The sequence below is a fragment of the Amblyraja radiata genome, chromosome 29, assembly GCF_010909765.2.
Source record: "Amblyraja radiata isolate CabotCenter1 chromosome 29, sAmbRad1.1.pri, whole genome shotgun sequence".
Classification (NCBI taxonomy): domain Eukaryota; kingdom Metazoa; phylum Chordata; class Chondrichthyes; order Rajiformes; family Rajidae; genus Amblyraja; species Amblyraja radiata.
This window is the reverse complement of record NC_045984.1, coordinates 13,459,869-13,478,023: the sequence shown is the minus strand read 5'-3', so window position 1 is coordinate 13,478,023 and position 18,155 is coordinate 13,459,869. Positions and strand designations below refer to the sequence as shown.

Sequence of the window (18,155 nt, the reverse complement as noted above, 5' to 3'; positions counted from 1 at the left end):
TGGCTTTACCTTGCACTAAATGTTATTCCCTAATCGTGTGTCTGTACACTGTAAATGTCTTGATCGTGTATTGTCTTTCCGCTGGCTGGTTAGCACGTGACCAAAACTTTTCACTGTACCTCCGTACACGTGGCAATAAACTAACTGAAGTGAACTGTTGGGTGCAGAAGGCTGAAATGTGCCCATGTGGAACATGAGGTGCTGTTCGAAGACAGACACAAAATGTTGGTGTAACTAAGTGGGTCAGGCAGCATCCCTGGAGAAAAGGATAGGTAACGTTCTGGGTCGAGACCCTTCATCAGACGGAGATGCCGTTTCTCATTGCTCTGAACCTCACTGTGACTGTATAGGAGGTCTGGCTTGGAGTGGGATGGGGAATTAAAGTGGCAGGGATGGGAAGCTCAGAGTCATCCTAGTGGAGTGAACACAAAGCGATCACCCAGTGTGGAGGAAACCACATTGTCTACAATATGCAGTCAATACACAAGTATCAGTCAGTATTAAAGAAGAGATTGGAAGAGATTAGGAAAAGATTAGGGGTGGCACAGTGGCGCATCAGTAGAGTTGCTGCCTTACAGCGCCAGAGATCTGGGTTCAATCCTGACTACAGGTGCTGTCTGTATGGAGTTTGTACGCGCTCCCTGTGACCGTGTGGGTTTCTCTGGGTGCTCTGGTTTCCTCCCACACTCCAAAGATGTGCAGGTTTGTAGGATAATTGGCTACAGTAAAATTGTAAATTGTCCCTCATGCGTAGGATAGTGCTAGTATACGGGAAACGCTGGTCAGTGCGGACATGGTGGGCCGAAGGGCCTGTTTCCATGCTGTATCTATCTCTAAACAAAAATAGAATCAAAATTTAAAAACGTCGAATTTCAGCCTGAAGTGACCTCCCTTTTTTGCCCCCTATCAACCCACTCCCTACTCAGCTACCCCCCCCCCCCCCCCCCACCTTCCTATCCCCACCCAAGCAGTGAACCCATGAAGTCAGTCCGTGTAGTAAAATCGCAAGGGAGCAGCCAAATGCTATCTGCTGTTGAATGGATTCTTCTTGTGATTAAAATGGTTGTTGCAAGCTACCATAATTTAATTCCTTCAGGGTAATAGAATGAAATCAGATCTTCCGTCACATTGCAAAGAAAATACAGTGTAAGGAAAATGAAATCACTATCTTTAATGGTACTTTTCTTGTGATATTACAAATTCTGGCAGTAATACCGAAGGGTCCAACATGACATCCTTATTGCATTTGACATAGATATCTACTCCCTTGTGCAATCTTTCCTCCTCTGCCAGAACTGAACATACATTTATATGTATATATATTGCATTTTGGTAAGGAAGACTGGAGATTACTTTATATTTTGAATTCAGTGACTATTCTATATTAAATTACAAATCATTATAATTTCAGGCTGCCGCACACTTGCATAGCACATTAAATGAGCATATTTCTTTTGAAAAATCATATTAAATGAATGATTACGAAATTACCCGACGGGAAAGAGAAACCAAATTGAAAAAATGCAATGGAAAAACGTCAACAGCGTTCTGTGTTGTCCTCGGTTATAGATTTAAGTGATTTACTCTTTCAATCTTCAGGCTGACAACCCAATTTCTAACAGGGCTATGGAGTGTAACTGAATCTGGCAATATTATAAATCACCCAGCACACTGTGGCCACATTCAGTAGAAGCATAGAGGCAAAATGAGGTGTCACAGTACGTTACCCCGCACAAGTCTTTATTTATCCTCCTCATCTTGAAAGATAGTCCTGAAAGAACTGAACCCACCTCCCCAGTTTCCCCACCAACCCATCCCAACAACATTGTACCCACCTTACACATGTTGTGCCATCACTCCTTGATGATAGACACAAATGCTGGAGTAACTCAGTGGGCCAGGCAGCATCTCTGGAGAAAAGGAATAGGTGACGTTTCGGGTCGAGACCCTTCTTCATTCCTTGTTTTAATAGGAATCACAAAAACACTAGAAATAAAAGCAGGATTGGATTATATGGCCTCTCCAGTCGCCTCTACGATTCAATAAAACCTGATCTGTTCTGTTCCCGTAACTCTTGATTCCCTTGTAAACTGCAAAACCTTCCTCAATTTTATACATTGTTCAATTATTTCGCCTCCAGAGCCCCCCGAAATGTCAAAAAATGAAGAATTTCAGAAAAAGGAATAAGAAAGTTATCATATAATGCCTTAGTGCGACCACACCTGGAGTACTCTGTACAATTTTGATGTCCTGCAAATAAGAGGGGGTGTGCTTGACATCGAGAAGTGCATTAGACTGGTTACAGGCTTGGGAGACTTGCCATGTGAAGAGAAACTGCATATACTGAGTAGGAAGGAACTGCAGATGCTGGTTTATACCGAAGATAGACACAAAGTGGTGGAGCAACTCATTGGGTCAATGACGGGAAAGGTCACCTATTCCTTTTCTCCAGAGATGTTTTACCCCAGCACTTTGTGTCTACCTTCTGCAAATACTGGGACTGTACTCTCTGGGGTTTATAAGAGTGGTTGGAGAAACAGGTAATTCTTGTCCAGCTGACTGTGTTGTTGAAGACCAGGGACACTTGTGCAGTACAAGGGATAGTCCAGTTAAAACATAGAACGTAGAACAGGGCAGCTCAGGAACAGGTTCTTCAGCCCACAATGTTTGTGCTGAACATGATGCCTACTTAAACTGATCCCATCTGTCTCGACATGATCCATATCCCTCTATTCCCTGCACTTCCATGGGTCTATCAATCATAATCACAATCACAATAATACTTTATTAACCAAGTATGTTTTACAACATACGAGGAATTTCATTTGCCAAGTCCGTCATACAAATAAAAAGCAACAAAACACACAAAATACATTTTAACATAAACATCCACCACAGTGACTCCTCCATATTCCTCACTGTGATGGAAGGCGAATAAAAGTTCAATCTCTTCTCTTCCTTGTTCTCAGGGGCTTTGAGCCCTCTGTTGATGAGATGATCTTGACTCCCGTAGCCGGCGGCGTTTGGGCCCTCCGCATCGGGGCGATCAGCTCCTGCATCGGGGGGGGGGGATGTCAGCTCCCCCATGCCGGACGATCGAACCCCGTGTCGGGGTTGGTCGAACCTCTGCATCGTTGGAGCTTCCCGACTCGGCTCGCGCTGGTAAAGTCTGCAGGCCGCGGTTGGAGCAATCCCAAGCCTGGGATCGACTCCAATGTTAAGATCTAAAAACCTCAAACGCCACTATCGTATCTGCCTCCACCACCACACCTGGCAATGCTTTCCAGTCACCCACCACTTCTGTGTAAAAAACTTGCCCTGTGCATTTGCATTAAACTTTCCCCTTTCACCTAATGCCCTCTAGTGTTGGACATTCCACCCATGGAAAAAGGGTTCTGACTGTCTACCCTATCTTTTTTTTTTATACTCTCATTGTTTTATATATTTCTATCGTCTCCCTTTAACCTCTGACATTCCAGAGAAAATAATCCAAGTCTATCCTCTAATCCAGGCTGCATTCTGGTAAAACTGTGATAAGGAGAAATCTCCTCACTTGAAGGATGTTTGGAATTCTCCACCCCTGCAGGGCTGTGGACTCATTGTTTTCTTTGAAAACATAAATGGATGGATTTCTAGGGACTGTGGGTACAAAAGTCATGGAGACAGTGCTGGAAAATGGCACGAGAATTAAAAATCAGTCACAATGTAATTGAATGACAGACCAGCTTCAAAGGGCTGAATGGCCTCATTCTTATTCATAACCCTTTGATTGAGAAAAAACATCTCCTCATCTCTGGCTTGGATAACTCCTGAATTATGGCGGAACTATGTCCCCTCTTTCTAGATTTATCTAGGATAATAAACATCATTTCAGCATCTATTCCATCAATCCACCTCAGGATTTTATCTGTTTCAATAAGTTCATCTCTCATTCGTTTAAACTCTATTAGGTATCGGCCCAAACCGCTCAATAGTGTCTCATCAATGAATTCTTCATCCCAGAAATCAATCCAGTGAACCTTCCCTGAACTAATAGTCAAGTGATTTACAGGGTCGTATTGATCAGGAGGGACCTGGTTCATTTTGAGCTCAGTTGATCTCACCCTGGGCACTAGGAATCAGATAATTGGGCACAATGACTCCTGAGGTAAGGAGGTGAAAGATTAGCCAAAGTTCCTCCTTCTATACACTGCCCACTGCCTTTATCCCAAGTGATGGAAATGTGGGATTCGCCACCACAGGGAGCCATTGAGGCAATTAAGTGGAAGCAAGATAAACACACAAGGAAAGAGGGGGGTCAAAGTTAATAGATAGATAGATAGAATCTTTATTTGCCACGCAACCAGGGTTGGTGGTATTTGGGTTCGGTACATGATGGTACACTGCTTTAGTCACATTAACACATATAACAACACAGATCATAGTAATAAAGTGCATCCATACCACATCACAAATCACAAATCTCACCAACAGAACATAGTGCAAAAGAACAGACAAAGACCATAGACAAGACACTATATACATCAAGAGTCCTTAGTGTTGTCTGTCATTGGAGGGAATTGAGTGTTCTTATTGCTGAGGGGAAGAAGCTGTTTTTAAAACGGGTGGATTTTGTGGCAAGTGACCTGAGGCGCCTCCCTGAAGGGAGAGACTGGAAAAGGTGGTTTGCTGGATGGGAAGGGGTCCGAGATGATCTTTATTGCCCGTTTTGAGGTACGTTGGAGGTAAATGGAATGGATTGAGGGGAGGGGGGAGTTGATGGTCCTGGAGGCCTTGGAGACAATGCGCTGTATTCTGTGTAGTGAGTGACTGTCAGTGTTTCCGTACCAGACTGTGATTGAGGAGGTGATGATGCTTTCGATAATTGATTGATAGAAACGGACCAGGAGGTGTTTGTGGACTCTGAACTTTTTGAGCTGTCTGAGGAAGTATAGGCGTTGATAAAGTTAGTTGAGGAAAATCTGTCAGGAGGTGACCATAAACATTGCCTTGTGTTTGTGGGTATGGATAATTTGTTCTTATACTTAACCTGTTCACTGCCAAGTTTTTATTTTCACTACTGGCCATGATGCGAGGGTGGCACTGAACAGATTAATATTCCATGCATGAGAGAGAGTCAAGAATGTTTTATTGTCATATGTCCCAGATAGAACAATGAAATTCTAACTTGCAGCAGCACAAGAGAATATGTAAACATGGTACAGTGTAAACAATACGATAAACGAGAGAGAAAAAAGTTCAGAGTGTATATATCCACATATTCACAAATACAATTGTATATATATATATTGTATATTATATATATACGCACATACGCACACTCACACATATGCACACATTTTTTTTAAAAACACGATAAAAACCCAATGGGATCAGGTCCTTAGTTTGTTGGTGGCGAGGCTGAGATGGTGGGGCTGAGATGGTGGGGCTGAGATGGTGGGGCTGAGATGGTGGGGCTGAGATGGTGGGGTTGAGATGGTGGGGCTGAGATGGTGGGGTTGAGATGGTGGGGTTGTACGATCTTTTCCAGACACACTGGGCTCAACATCATTCATTTTCTCTAATCTAAAAACGTATTTTTATGGTCTAAATATGGCATCCCTGGTATTTGCAGATTTTTTAAGCAAATTACAGCAGATGGCGTATTATTGCTTGCGTTAGCACCTGCACAGCTGGTGTCCTCCAGGAGCAAGCGGAGAAGATTGATGACGGTGCCAGTCAGTCTCGTTTAATGCCGGCACTCTCACTTTTGGACCTCCAGTGAATGCCCGCTCTTACACTAGAACATCACTTCATGTACTGGGGTGGGAGATTGCAACCTTCACGTGGTCCGCCCTGTTTCGACGAATGCAATCAACCTGGCGTGCACAATCAAATAAGATCAAATAGAACAGGTTGTCCTACAGCTTTAGGCCGTGCATGCCAGTCGCAAGAAGAAAACTTCACGTACTCAGTGCACAAACGCTCTAAAAAGATCATCAACTACTTATAATAATAGCTAAATGTCTTCTGGATTTTGTGATACATTTGTTCAAGGTTTTTATTTGCCTATAGGTGTTTCAGAATGCTGGTAGTAGTATGACAGGTGGGAACTTCAAGACTCCTGCACAAACCAATTGCTTTCAGCAATGTGCAGAAACAAGGAAGTGCAGATGCTGGTTTACATGGAAAAATACCCAAAGTGCTGGAGCAACTCTTCAGACTGATCAGTCTGATCCGAAACATGACCTATCCATGTTCCCCAGGGGTGCTGCCTGACCTGCTGAGTTACACCATTACAATTGGTCCTTGCTTTCAGCAACAGTTCTATTACCAAAGTTAATCACCTAGCTGAGAATATAATATGAACGGAAGAGTGAGCAGGAGTGAACAGAGCAGGTCAAGCTGCTGAAACCCTGAGAGAGGAGAGACGGAGAAGGACTTAACATGAGGCTGTTCTTCCCCAAGAGCTTCATACACAATTCTCCGAATAGAGTCTCAGCAGGAAACAATGTGCGAGACATTACTGCCTCATTAAACAAATCCCACCAAAATTTACCACCTGGTACTACCACAACTTTTAACCTCAGGAGTGCATTGCAAGTGGTTGTCACGGAAACCATGGTAGGAAACTACTGGAGAGATATTGCATTTTCTGCCTCTATTTCAAGAGGCCAGCAGAGTAGAGAATATGCATTTTCTCTGTGATTCTAGAGCCTCCTGCGATGCAGGGCGATGTCACATATCAACCGTGGAAATGTAGGAACACATAGTCAAGAAAAAGTTTATTAGTCCCTCAATGCTGATCCACCATTTTATGAGATCATGGCTGGTCTCTGACCTTACTCCTTTTCCACAAATTCCTTAATGCTTTTGGTCATGAGACATAAATCAATGGGTTCAAAAGGGAACTGCAGATGCTGGAATATCGAAAGTACACAAAATTGCTGGGGAAACTCAGCGGGTGCAGCAGCATCTATGGAGTGAAGGAAATAGGTGACGTTTCGGGCCGAAACCCTTCTTCATACATCAATTTCAGCTTTAGAATTAATAATTGACATCACTGTTGGTGTTGTGCAGGAGAGAGCTGAATTTCCACAAGCTTCTTGGGGCGGCACGGTGGCGCCGCGGTAGAGTTGCTGCCTCACAGCGCCAGAGACCCGGGTTCGATGCTGACTAAAGGTGCTGTCTGTGCAGAGTTTGTACGTTCTCCCCATGACAGCATGGGTTTTTCCCCAGGTGCTCCGCTCTCCTCCCACACTCCAAAGACGTACAGGTTTGTAAGTTAATTGGCATTGGTAAAACTGTAAACTGTCCCTCGTGTGTGGGATAGTGCTAGTGTACAGGGATCGCTGGTCGGGGTGGACTCATTGGGCCATAGGGCCTGTTACCGCACTATATCCCTGAACTAAACTAAACTAAACTCTTATACATGGAACTAATTCTTCACCTCAGATTTTATGGGGAATAATCCTCACTCCCATTGTGCAGAATCTCCGAATGGCAGCAATATTTTTTCCCATCTTTTTTTTCCCATTTTTTTCCCCATGTGTTCTTTTCGAAGACTTTGATTAAATCACCCCTTAACTTTATAACGTTCAGAGATTACAATTTAACTCGGTGATATCTCATCTCATAATTTAACTGTTATACAAAGAACACCATGAAAAGCCAACATATCCTTTGTGAGATGATAGGCACAAAATGCTGCAGTAACTCAGTGAGTCAGACAGCATCTCTGGAGAAAGGGAACAGGTCCTTCATGAGGTGTGGTCACTTGTGGTACTGCTCACGGTACTTCAGGTAACGTTTACCTCGGGCTTTATGGAGCTGAAGCATGGCTTTACTTCACTTCCAGTCTTGCAGATTAAAATGTTTTGAATGCAAACATTTCTTTTGTCCCTTTTGCTTATTTTCTGAGTCGTGTACCTCGGTCAGCACGTTTCTTTGACCCTCCCACTCATTTATTTACCGCTTATTCATATCCAATATGTTTGGCCATATTAAAGCCCACTTGCTTAATCTATTTACAACCCTTCTTAATTTATTGTTTTTATCTACACTGTTTACACTACTGCCAATCTTAATGTGATCAGTGCATTTGTATACATGGTCAGCCAGTGCTATTATCTCAGTCAATTATAAATAAGGTGAATGCTTGAAATCCCAGCACAGATCCTTGTGGGACGCCTGTCAGTTTGATACTTACCCATTAGCCTGCATCTGTCACAGACAACTTCTTCACAAGGTCAACTCTATCAGATACTCGTTTCCCTCAACATTCAGCTCAAATAGGCTCGTGTCAAATTGGTCTCAAACGTCATCATACATGCTGAAGGCTTGAGGTGTGTGTTCGCCACAGTGAGCCTGTAATTTTGAACTCCTTTCCTAAAGCCTCAACTGAGTTCTCCACAGCAGAACGCGCATGTGAATTTACTCTCCAAGTAGCTGCGACATTTGACATTCCTGACCCAGCCTGGTTCAAGGGTGGGTATCACGATATCTCACCATGTGTGTGTGGGCAGAGCACCAAGGCAAATTCCTTGTATGTGAATACTTGGCCAATAAACTTACTTACTTACTTACTTACTTACTTACTTACTTACTTACTTACTTACTTACTTACTTACTTACTTACTTACTTACTTACTTACTTACTTACTTACTTACTTACTTACTTACTTACTCACTTACTCACTCACTTACTCACTTACTCACTCACTTACTCACTTACTCACTTACTCACTTACTCACTTACTCACTTACTCGCTTACTCGCTTACTCGCTTACTCGCTTACGCGCTTACTCGCTTACGCTCTTACTCGCTTACGCGCTTACTCGCTTACGCGCATACTCGCTTACGCGCTTACTCGCTTACGCGCTTACTCGCTTACGCGCTTACTCGCTTACGCGCTTACTCGCTTACGCTCTTACTCGCTTACGCACTTACTCGCTTACGCACTTACTCGCTTACGCACTTACTCGCTTACGCACTTACTCGCTTACGCACTTACTCGCTTACGCACTTACTCGCTTCCTTACTTACTCGCTTACGCACTTACTTCCTTACTTACTTACTTACGCACTTACGCACTTACGCACTTACGCACTTACGCACTTACTTATGCAGTTCTATACTCTAAATTGCAGACAGTTTTCAGATATCAAGCTATGGCTGATTATGGAAGTGAGTGATGATCATCATCAATTTAGTTCAGTTTAGAGATACAGCGCGGAAACAGGGCCTTCGGCCCACTGAGTCCATGTCGACCAGGGATCACTCTGTACACTAGCACTATCCAACACACAAGTGCCAATTTACAATTTTTACCAAGCTAATTAACCTACAAACCTGTACATCTTTGGAGTGTGGGGGGGGACTAGAGCACCCAGGCAAAACACATGTGGTCGCAGGGAGAACGTAAAAACTCTGTATAGGCAGCACCTGCAGTCAGGATCAAACCCGGGTCTCTGGTGCTGTAAGGCAGCAACTCCAGTGCTGCGCCACTGTGCCTCACTTGCTCAATTACTTGCTTCTACCCTGCTCAGCAACAATATCTCCAGTCTTTGAAGAGAGATTGGGGTGGTACAGTAGCACCACCGTTCAGCTGCTGCCTCTCAGCGCCAGAGACCCGGGTTCGATCCTGACTATGGGTGCTGTCTGTACGGAGTTTGTCCGTTCTCACTGTGGCAGCTTCGGCAGCTTCGACCGCCCCGGGCCGCGGAGTTTGAACCGGCCCGTTCGCGGAGCACGGTTGAGCTGCGGGACTTACTTACCATCACCCGGTGGGGTCACAACATCGGAGGCCTGGATCGCCTCAGCGCAGAGGGAGAGCAAGGAGGGAAGAGACAAAGACTTTAAGACTTTTGCCTTCCATCACAGTGAGGAGGTGTCTGGTGAACTCACTGTGGTGGATGTAAAATTTGTGTGATTTTGTTATTTTATTATATGTATGACTGCAAGGCAACAACATTTCATTCAGACCGAAAGGGAATGCCTCAGGTCTGAATGACAATAAAGGATACTTTGACTTTGACTTTGACCACTTGGGTTTTCTCACTGCAAACTCTACATAGACAGCACTGGAAGTCAGGATCGAACCCAGGTCTCAAACGCAGTGAGGCAGCAGCTCTACCAGCAGCACCACTGTGCCATCCTGAGGCATCAAACCTGAGGATCTGAATGATCTATACAGATGAATTTGACTTACTGGTTACTGCCTTGATTTTTTCTCCTGAGGTGAACATATTTAAGAAGTGCGCACTGTTTTTATAAAGTTCTGAAAGCTTCAACCTTTCATTCATAGTTCTAACTGCAATGGAAATGTCTAGTCAATGGACATTGTAGTAAATGTGGGATAGGCACTGAAATGATGCTTCACATTAGGGTTCTGCTTGCATTATAAACGACAGGCATTGGTTAAAGTGCTTTTGGGGTTTCTGGGTTTATTTTTTGCTGCAAGCAAATTTCGGCATCTGATTACTTTTACATTTAGTCTCTGCGGTCAAGGTTTATGGTTTATCACGGAAAACCCCCCCAAATAATTCAGTCCTTAACGTACTCATTTTATAAAAGAATAATTGGAAATGTTATAATCCCATGCAGTGAAATTCCAAGCGATTTCAAGGCTCAAAAATCTTTAATGGTTATATGTACCGACAACAGAACAATGACTTTGTTACTTGAGACAGCATAACAAGCCTGCAAACACAATACTCATAGATAACATATAATATACAAAAAAAATCAATAAATCAATAGCCTGAATACTACTGAATACTAATAACCTAAGGTCCTTAGTGCAACCTGAGACAGTCCTTGACTTTAGCTTACTTTAGAGATGCAGCGTGGAAACAAGCCCTTCAACTGAACAAGTCCCTGCCGACCAGCGATCTCCTTCGTACACGAGCACCATCCTACACACTAGGGACAATTTACATTTTTTTTACCGAAGCCAATTAACCTACAGATCTGCACGTCATTGGAATGTGGGAAGCAACCGGAGCACCCAGAGAAACCCTCGCAGTTACAGGGAGAAGATACAAACTCCCTACAGACAGCACCCATAGTCAGGAACAAATCCGAGTCTGTGGTGCTATAAGGCAGCAACTCTACCACTGGTCCACTGTGTTGCCCAACAGCTCATAATCCATAGTTTATAGTTCAGTCAGTGTTTTCTTGTGTTCAAGTGCCTAATGGTTGTTGGAAAGAAGCTATTCTTGAACCTGATGGTCATGGTTTTTAGACTCCTACACCTTCTTACCAGAGTCTGAGTGAAATGAGAGTGTGGCCAGGATGGTGTGGGTATTTGATGACACTAGGTGCCTTTTGAGGCAGTGCCTCCTGTACATCCTTTTGATGGTGTTAAATGACAGACTAGCCATAATGTTTTTGAATGATAGACTAGATTTGAGAGAATGAATTGAATGAATTGCCACAGAAGACTGTGGAGACCAATTCAATGTAGAGGCATAGATAGATAGATTCTTGATTAGTACAGGTGTCAGGGGTTATGGGGGGAGGCAGGGGAATGGGGTTGAGAGGGAGAGATAGATCAGCCACGATTGAATGTCGGAGTAGACTTGATGGGCCGAATGGCCTAAATCTGCGCCTATCACCTATGAACTCCCGATCAGACGAATTTTAGTTCATTGGCATTCATTCCTGCACTGACCACCGGGTGGCACTGTCGCCTTTGATTGGCAGCTCAGTACTCAGATTTCCACAACAAACCCTTCAGGCGTACAATTGATTTTGGTTCCAGATGATGTGTTGATAATTTTACATAATATTTCTGCGGGATAGAGAGCAGACGTTGCACTCATTCTCTGCTGCAGCTGTTCTCATTAGAAAAGCCTATTAGCGTGAATGATCCAGGCACATCCCAAAGAGTTGCAGTTAGTATGAAATTTGCATTTTTAAAATTTGCTTATTACCAAGGAAACACAACGAATGCACCCCCCCCCCCCCCCCCCCCCCCCCCCCCGATCATAACTTCCACTGTTGTGTCTCTTTATCCTGCTGGAAGTTGCTGCAACACCAGAGACTGGTTCAAAGAGCAGAAGAAGGCGTCAAGATAAAATTCGGAAACATTGCAGGCTGAGAATCTGTAATAAATGCTGGAAACACTCAGGCAGCATTCTCCGGAAAGAGAAATGGTGTTAATGTTTCAGGCCTAAGAAACCCCTTCATCAGAAAAAAAAAGTCCTTCTCCGTTTTAAAAGTGGGAGATTTAATAACCAATCTCCACAGAGTCTGTCACAGTTCACGGAAAGAGTCTTTATTGAATAAACAGCAAGTGTACTGGAGATCGACACAAAATGCTGGAGTAAATGCTGAGTACAGGCAGCATCTCTGGAGAGAAGGAATGGGTGATGCTTCGGGTCGAGACCCTTCTTCAGACTGAGGGTCAGGGGAGAGGGAGTGAGAGAGGGTGCTGCAGAACTCTCGTCAAAGAGAGGAGGAGAACTTCTTCGAAGTAGGCATACCTTGAGGAGATTTTGCAGTGGAGCAGACGAAATGTGTAGGGAAGAACTGTTGGTGTACACACCGAAGTTAGACACAAAATGCTGGAGTAAGTCAGCAGGTCAGGCAGCATCTCTGGAGAAAAGGTATAGGTAATATTTTGGGAGGCGACCCATCTTCAGACTGACAAACCTCGAGAGAAGGAATGGGTGACGTTTCATGTCGAGACCCTTCACATTCCTTCTCTCCAGAGATGCTGCCTGTCTCGCTGTTTTACTCCAGCATTTTGTGTCTACCTTCAGACCGAGAGAGTTGCTTCTGCTTTCTTCATGTGTAAATGCAGAATGTGAGTGCTGTCAACAACTCAAATATTAGCAAGGGCATCTCTTTCGGAATCAATACACTCTTTGCTTTCTCCAGCTTCACGTAGCCAACTATGTGGAGAGCAGACTCCTCACCAGTGACTCCATCTAATCTTCATGCTGCTTCCGAAAAGCAAACAACGTATCAAAGACTTAAGATAGACACAATGTGTTGGAGTAACTCAGTGTGTCGGTCGGTATCTCTGGAGAAAAGGAATTGGGGATGATTCGGGCGGAGACCCTTCACCAGACTGCTGAAGGGTCTCGACCTGAAACGTCACCTATTCCTTTTCTCCAGAGATGCTGTCTGACCCGCTGAGTGACTCCAGCATCTTCAGTATAAACCAACATCTGCAGTTCCTTCTAACACATATTCAAAGACTTGTCCCTCCCCAATCATTCTTCCTTCTCCCTGCTCCCGTCGAGCAGAAGGTGCAGAACCTTGAACGCACGCAGCACTCTATACCATGACTACCACTTGATGCACAAAGATCACCAACGGTGACCAACATAGCTTTACAATGAGTCTCATATAATTCCCTACCCACCTTTCTACACTGAATTGTTTCTGTCGCCTATTGAAAACTTATTCCGTTTGACAATAGAGTAGGCCATTCGGCCCTTCGAGCCAGCACCACTATTCAATGTGATCATGGGTGATCATCCCCAATCAGTACCCCGTTCCTGCCTTCTCCCCATATCCCCTGACTCCGCTATCTTTAAGAGCCCCATCTAGCTCTCTCTTGAAAGTATCCAGAAACCGGCCTCCACTGTTTGATCCTTCAGAAAGCTTCACGTTTGACAATAATTATTACTTCAAACACGTCAACCAATTCTTTCCCCGATCTTCCACATCTCCTTTGGAGCAATGGGGAAGCAAGGGGCAGGTTATTCCCAGCCTTTATCAGGCAACTGATCCATTCTCTCACCAGCTAGATTGCGGTCCTGACCTCCCATCTACCTCATTGGAGACCTTTGAACTATCTTTAACAGGACTTTATCCGATTTTATCTTGCACCAAAATGATGTACACTTTATCCTGTATCTGTGCACCATGGATGGCTTGATTGTAATCATCTATAGCCTTTTCATTGACTGGATAGCACGCAAGAAATAAAAGCTTTTCATTGTACCGAGGTACATGTGACAAAATTAAACTCAACTAAACTAACATCTAATGTATAAGGGCAGGAGATGCTGGGAATGTCCAGCAGTTCAAGCTGCAATCTTTGAAGGACAGTGAGGTAGGTAGATCGATGATCTGAACTGGAAGGTGAGCACTCGTGTGGATTGTGGCATTGTCAGGACAGAAGTGGCAGAGACTGAAAAACAGGGAGGAACAACTGATCTGAATTTCAAAGGCTTTGAAAATAATGTGCATTTTGTGTCAAGTGAAGAGCTCAGAGATCATGTTGTTCGTCTGTCTCAGTCAGGAGCTTCATTGATCTCGTCCCCCCTCTCCCATCAGGCAAAAGTTACATGTGATGGAAGGAACTGCTGATGCTGGTTTATACCGAAGATAGGCACAAAAAGCTGGAGTAACTCAGCGGGTCAGACAGCGTCTCTGGAGTAAAAGAATAGATGACGTTTCGGGTCGAGATCCTTCTTCAGTCTTCTTCAGGCAAGAAGTACAGAAGTGTGAACATGCTCAACTCCAGATTCAAGGATAGTTTCTTCCCAGTTGCTAGCGGGCAACTGAACCATCCTACCAACAACTAGAGAGCAGGTACCCAAAAATGCTGGAGAAACTCAGCGGGTGCAGCAGCATCTATGGAGCGAAGGAAATAGGCAACGTTTCGGGCCGAGACCCTTCTACCTCAGGGAGCAGTCCTGAGTTACAATCTACCTCATTGAAGACCATCGGACTATCTTCATTCAGACTTTACTGGGCTTTATCTTGCATTAAACATTATTCCCTTTATCATGCATCTGTGCACTGTGGACAGATCTATTGTAATTATGTATAGTCTTTCCACTGTCTGGTTAGCATGCAACAATGCTTTCCACTGTACCTCAGTACACGTGACAATAGAGTTTTAAATAATGTTTTAATCGGCGGTCATGAACCTGAGGTATTAATTCTGTTTCTGTCTTCACAAATGCTGCTTCACCTGTTGAGTATTTCTAATTAATTTTATTTTATTTTGGATTTCTAGTTTTCTGCAGACTTTCACTATAAAAGCAGAAAAGCTGAGAATACACAGTGTTTGTAGAGATAGTAAAACAAAGTTACATTTTTCAAGTCAGCGACTCTTCACGAGAAATGGGAAAGTGAGATAACAAGCATGGTTTAAATTGCAGAATAGGGAAGGGGTGGAGCGGACAATGAGGATGACTGTGATAGCGAAGAGATTAAGATTTGATTAGTGTGGGTGTCAGAGGTTATGGGGAGAAGGCAGGAGAATAGGGTTAAGAGGGAAAGGTAGATATCAGCCATGATTGAATGGCGGAGTAGACTTGATGGGCCGAATGGCCTAATTCTGTTCCTATCATTTATGAACATGAACTTATTGTCCAGTTGACAGAATAGCTGTTGGTAACTTCGAAGAGATAGTGATTAATGTTAGTTAATCACAGCTGTTCTTTCTGGAGGAGCATGAACAGAGGGAGATGAATGAGGGTCGTGGAGAGAGCACAAACGAAATACAATGCTGGAACTGTGAGCTGCACAACACCAACTGCTGGCAACCTGAAATCAAAGACAATGCTGGAAATAGAGCCACGGACCATGCAAAATGGCCCTTCGGCCCAACTTGCCCATGCTGACCGAGATACTCAGCAGTGTAGGAAGGAACTGCAGATGCAGGTTTAAAACAAAGATAGACACAAAGTGATGGAGTAACTCAGCGGGACAACCAGCATCTGTGGGGAGAAGGAATGAGCATTCTGAAGAACAAGTCTCGACCCAAAACGTCACCCATTCCTTCTCTCCAAAGATACTCAGCAGGTCATGCAGCATATGTGGTGGGAGAGAAATATTTGCAGGTGGGTGGTTTTACATCAGAAATGATCAGGGAAAGGCTGGTTATCTGAAATTGTTGAATTGAATATTGAATCCAGAGGGCGGAGTGAGTCCACGTGTGTTTTTGCTTCTGCATTGGAACCAATGTTCTCTTTGACCATCTCTGTGGATACATGATACTGTAGATGGTTCTCTTCTTCTCTCTCAAGCAGCTTTCCTTTTCATAAGTAATGCAATTAGTTTAGTTTTGTTTAGAGATACTGCGTGGAAACAGGCCCTTCGGCCCACTGAGTCCATGCGGACCAGTGATCCCCATACACGAACACTGTCCTACACACACTGGGGATAATTTACAAGTTTTCCCAAAGCCAAATTAACCTACAAAACTGTCCATCTTTGGAGTGTGGGAGGAAACGGGAGCACCCGGAGAAAACCCATGCTGGTCACGGGGAGAAAGTACAAACTCCATACAGACAGCACCCGTAGTTAGGAGTTTAAGAAGGAACTGCAGATGCTGGAAAATCGAAGGTACACAAAAATGCTGGAGAAACTCAGCGGGTGCAGCAGCATCTATGGAGCGAAGGAAATAGGCAACGTTTCGGGCCGAAACCCTTCTTCAGACTGATGTTTAGGATCTAACCTGGGTCTCTGGTCTGTAAGGCAGCAACTCTACCGCTCCGCTACCATGCCACCCCAATGCGATGCAAGAACATCGAACAGATTCATAAATTATCCACCTCAAGGAATTAGCAATTTAGCTCCTGAATACGCTAATATAACAAACCACATTACTATGAATCACCAGGAGCTTTCTGCAAGAGTCACAAGGTGCAATATGCATCCCACTCAAGTCTCTGAGCTGTGTGTCCTTTTTTCCCCATTACACCAGGTGCTGGGCTGCTGACATCTGAGCTTTGGGGAACAGACTCGGGGCACCCAGGATATCAATGAATCATGATGATGGATTGATTGAATGATACTTTATCGTTCCCATGTACTTGGTACAGTGAAGTCCTTTGTTTTGCACGCAGTGCACAAGTATGCAAAGAGTCGCCACGTATAGGGCACCGACGAAGTTACAAAAGTATTCGATATAGTCCGGATGGACCCTCTTACGTCTTGCCCCCCCCCCCCCCCCCCCCCCCCCCCAGCCCCGCCATGTCTCTTTTGTTCCTGGCAGCCTACCCCCCTTTCCCCCCCCACCCCTCCCCCCTCGCCCCCCCAGGTCCCTGTTTGATCTCAGCAGCCTCCCCCCCCCCCACCCCCACAGCAGGTCCCTGGTTGCTCTCGGCTCCACTCCCCCCCCCCCCCCCGGCCCATTTCTTTGTTCCCTCTGTGCCCTCCCCCCACATCTCCCCTGGGTCCCTCTTTCATCTTGGCAGTCCCCCCACGACGGGTCCCACTTTGCTCTCCACGCACCACCCCTCCCCCCCCCCCTCCCCCCCCTCCCCCCCCTCCCCCCAACTGGGTCCCTCTTTGCTAGTGAGATGCATTGTTTTGCATGCAACCTGGTAAAATCATATCGTGAACCTCACCTAGGCAACACACAAGTGTCACCATGTTTCGGCGCTGACAAAGTCACAAAAGTCCACCGGACAGTACTACCACCTGTCCTATCTTGCATTGCCCGTCAGAATGTGAACCGGTGCCTACATTTGCAGAGGCCCATATTGTCAATAGCTGCAGTAAGGGTCAGGTATTTGACATCAGTTAGGGCAGCTGACAAGTAAGCCCGCTGTTGATCCCATGGCTGTAAAACAATAGTCCCAATTGTGTGGACACTGACCCCAGCTAGAGCACTGTTGCAAGGCCCAGGGCATTCTCTCCGTGAAATTGCTTCTCCCGTCTTGCCCTGTTGACAAAACAAAAGAGAGAGAAACTGCTTCCAGTGGCAAGACAGGCATTCAATGCCAAAGGAAAGATGAGAAGACATAACCTTTACACTGTGAGTTGTTGAGATCTGGAATGTTTTACCTAAGATCATGGTGATGGAAGAAGATTAAACAAAAGCTGAGGGGGAATTGTTGTGGGGATTGGAGGTAGCAGTAGCAGTGGAGGTTGGAAACAGGCCCTTCGGCCCAACTTGCCCATGCCGACCAAAAAGCCCCAACTACATAGTCCCACCTGCCTGCATTTGTCCCATATCCCTCTAAACCTTTCCTATCATGTACCAGTTTAAATGATTTTTAAATGTTGTGATGGTACCTGCCTCAACTACCTCCTCTGGCAGCTCGCACCTGAGTGAAAAAGTTGCCCCTCGGGGTCCTGTTAAATCCTTCGCCATCTCACCTTAAACCCATGTCCTTTGGTTCTTGATTCCCCTACTCTGGGTATAGAGAGCTCAACCAAATATTCAACAAAGGCATAACAAGCTAAACACTCTCCT

At 44.8% G+C, this 18,155-nt stretch overlaps 1 protein-coding gene across 1 annotated transcript in view; it reads left to right on the top strand.

The window, feature by feature from the left end:
* yju2 (YJU2 splicing factor homolog) overlaps positions 1 to 13,096 on the top strand; it is a 42,218-nt gene extending 29,122 nt beyond the window's left edge. The window contains exon 9 of the transcript XR_004416215.1: positions 13,058 to 13,096. The gene's annotated coding sequence lies outside the window, so the exon portion shown is untranslated. The remainder of the gene's footprint in view (positions 1 to 13,057) is intronic.
* The last annotated feature ends 5,059 nt before the right edge of the window (positions 13,097 to 18,155 follow it).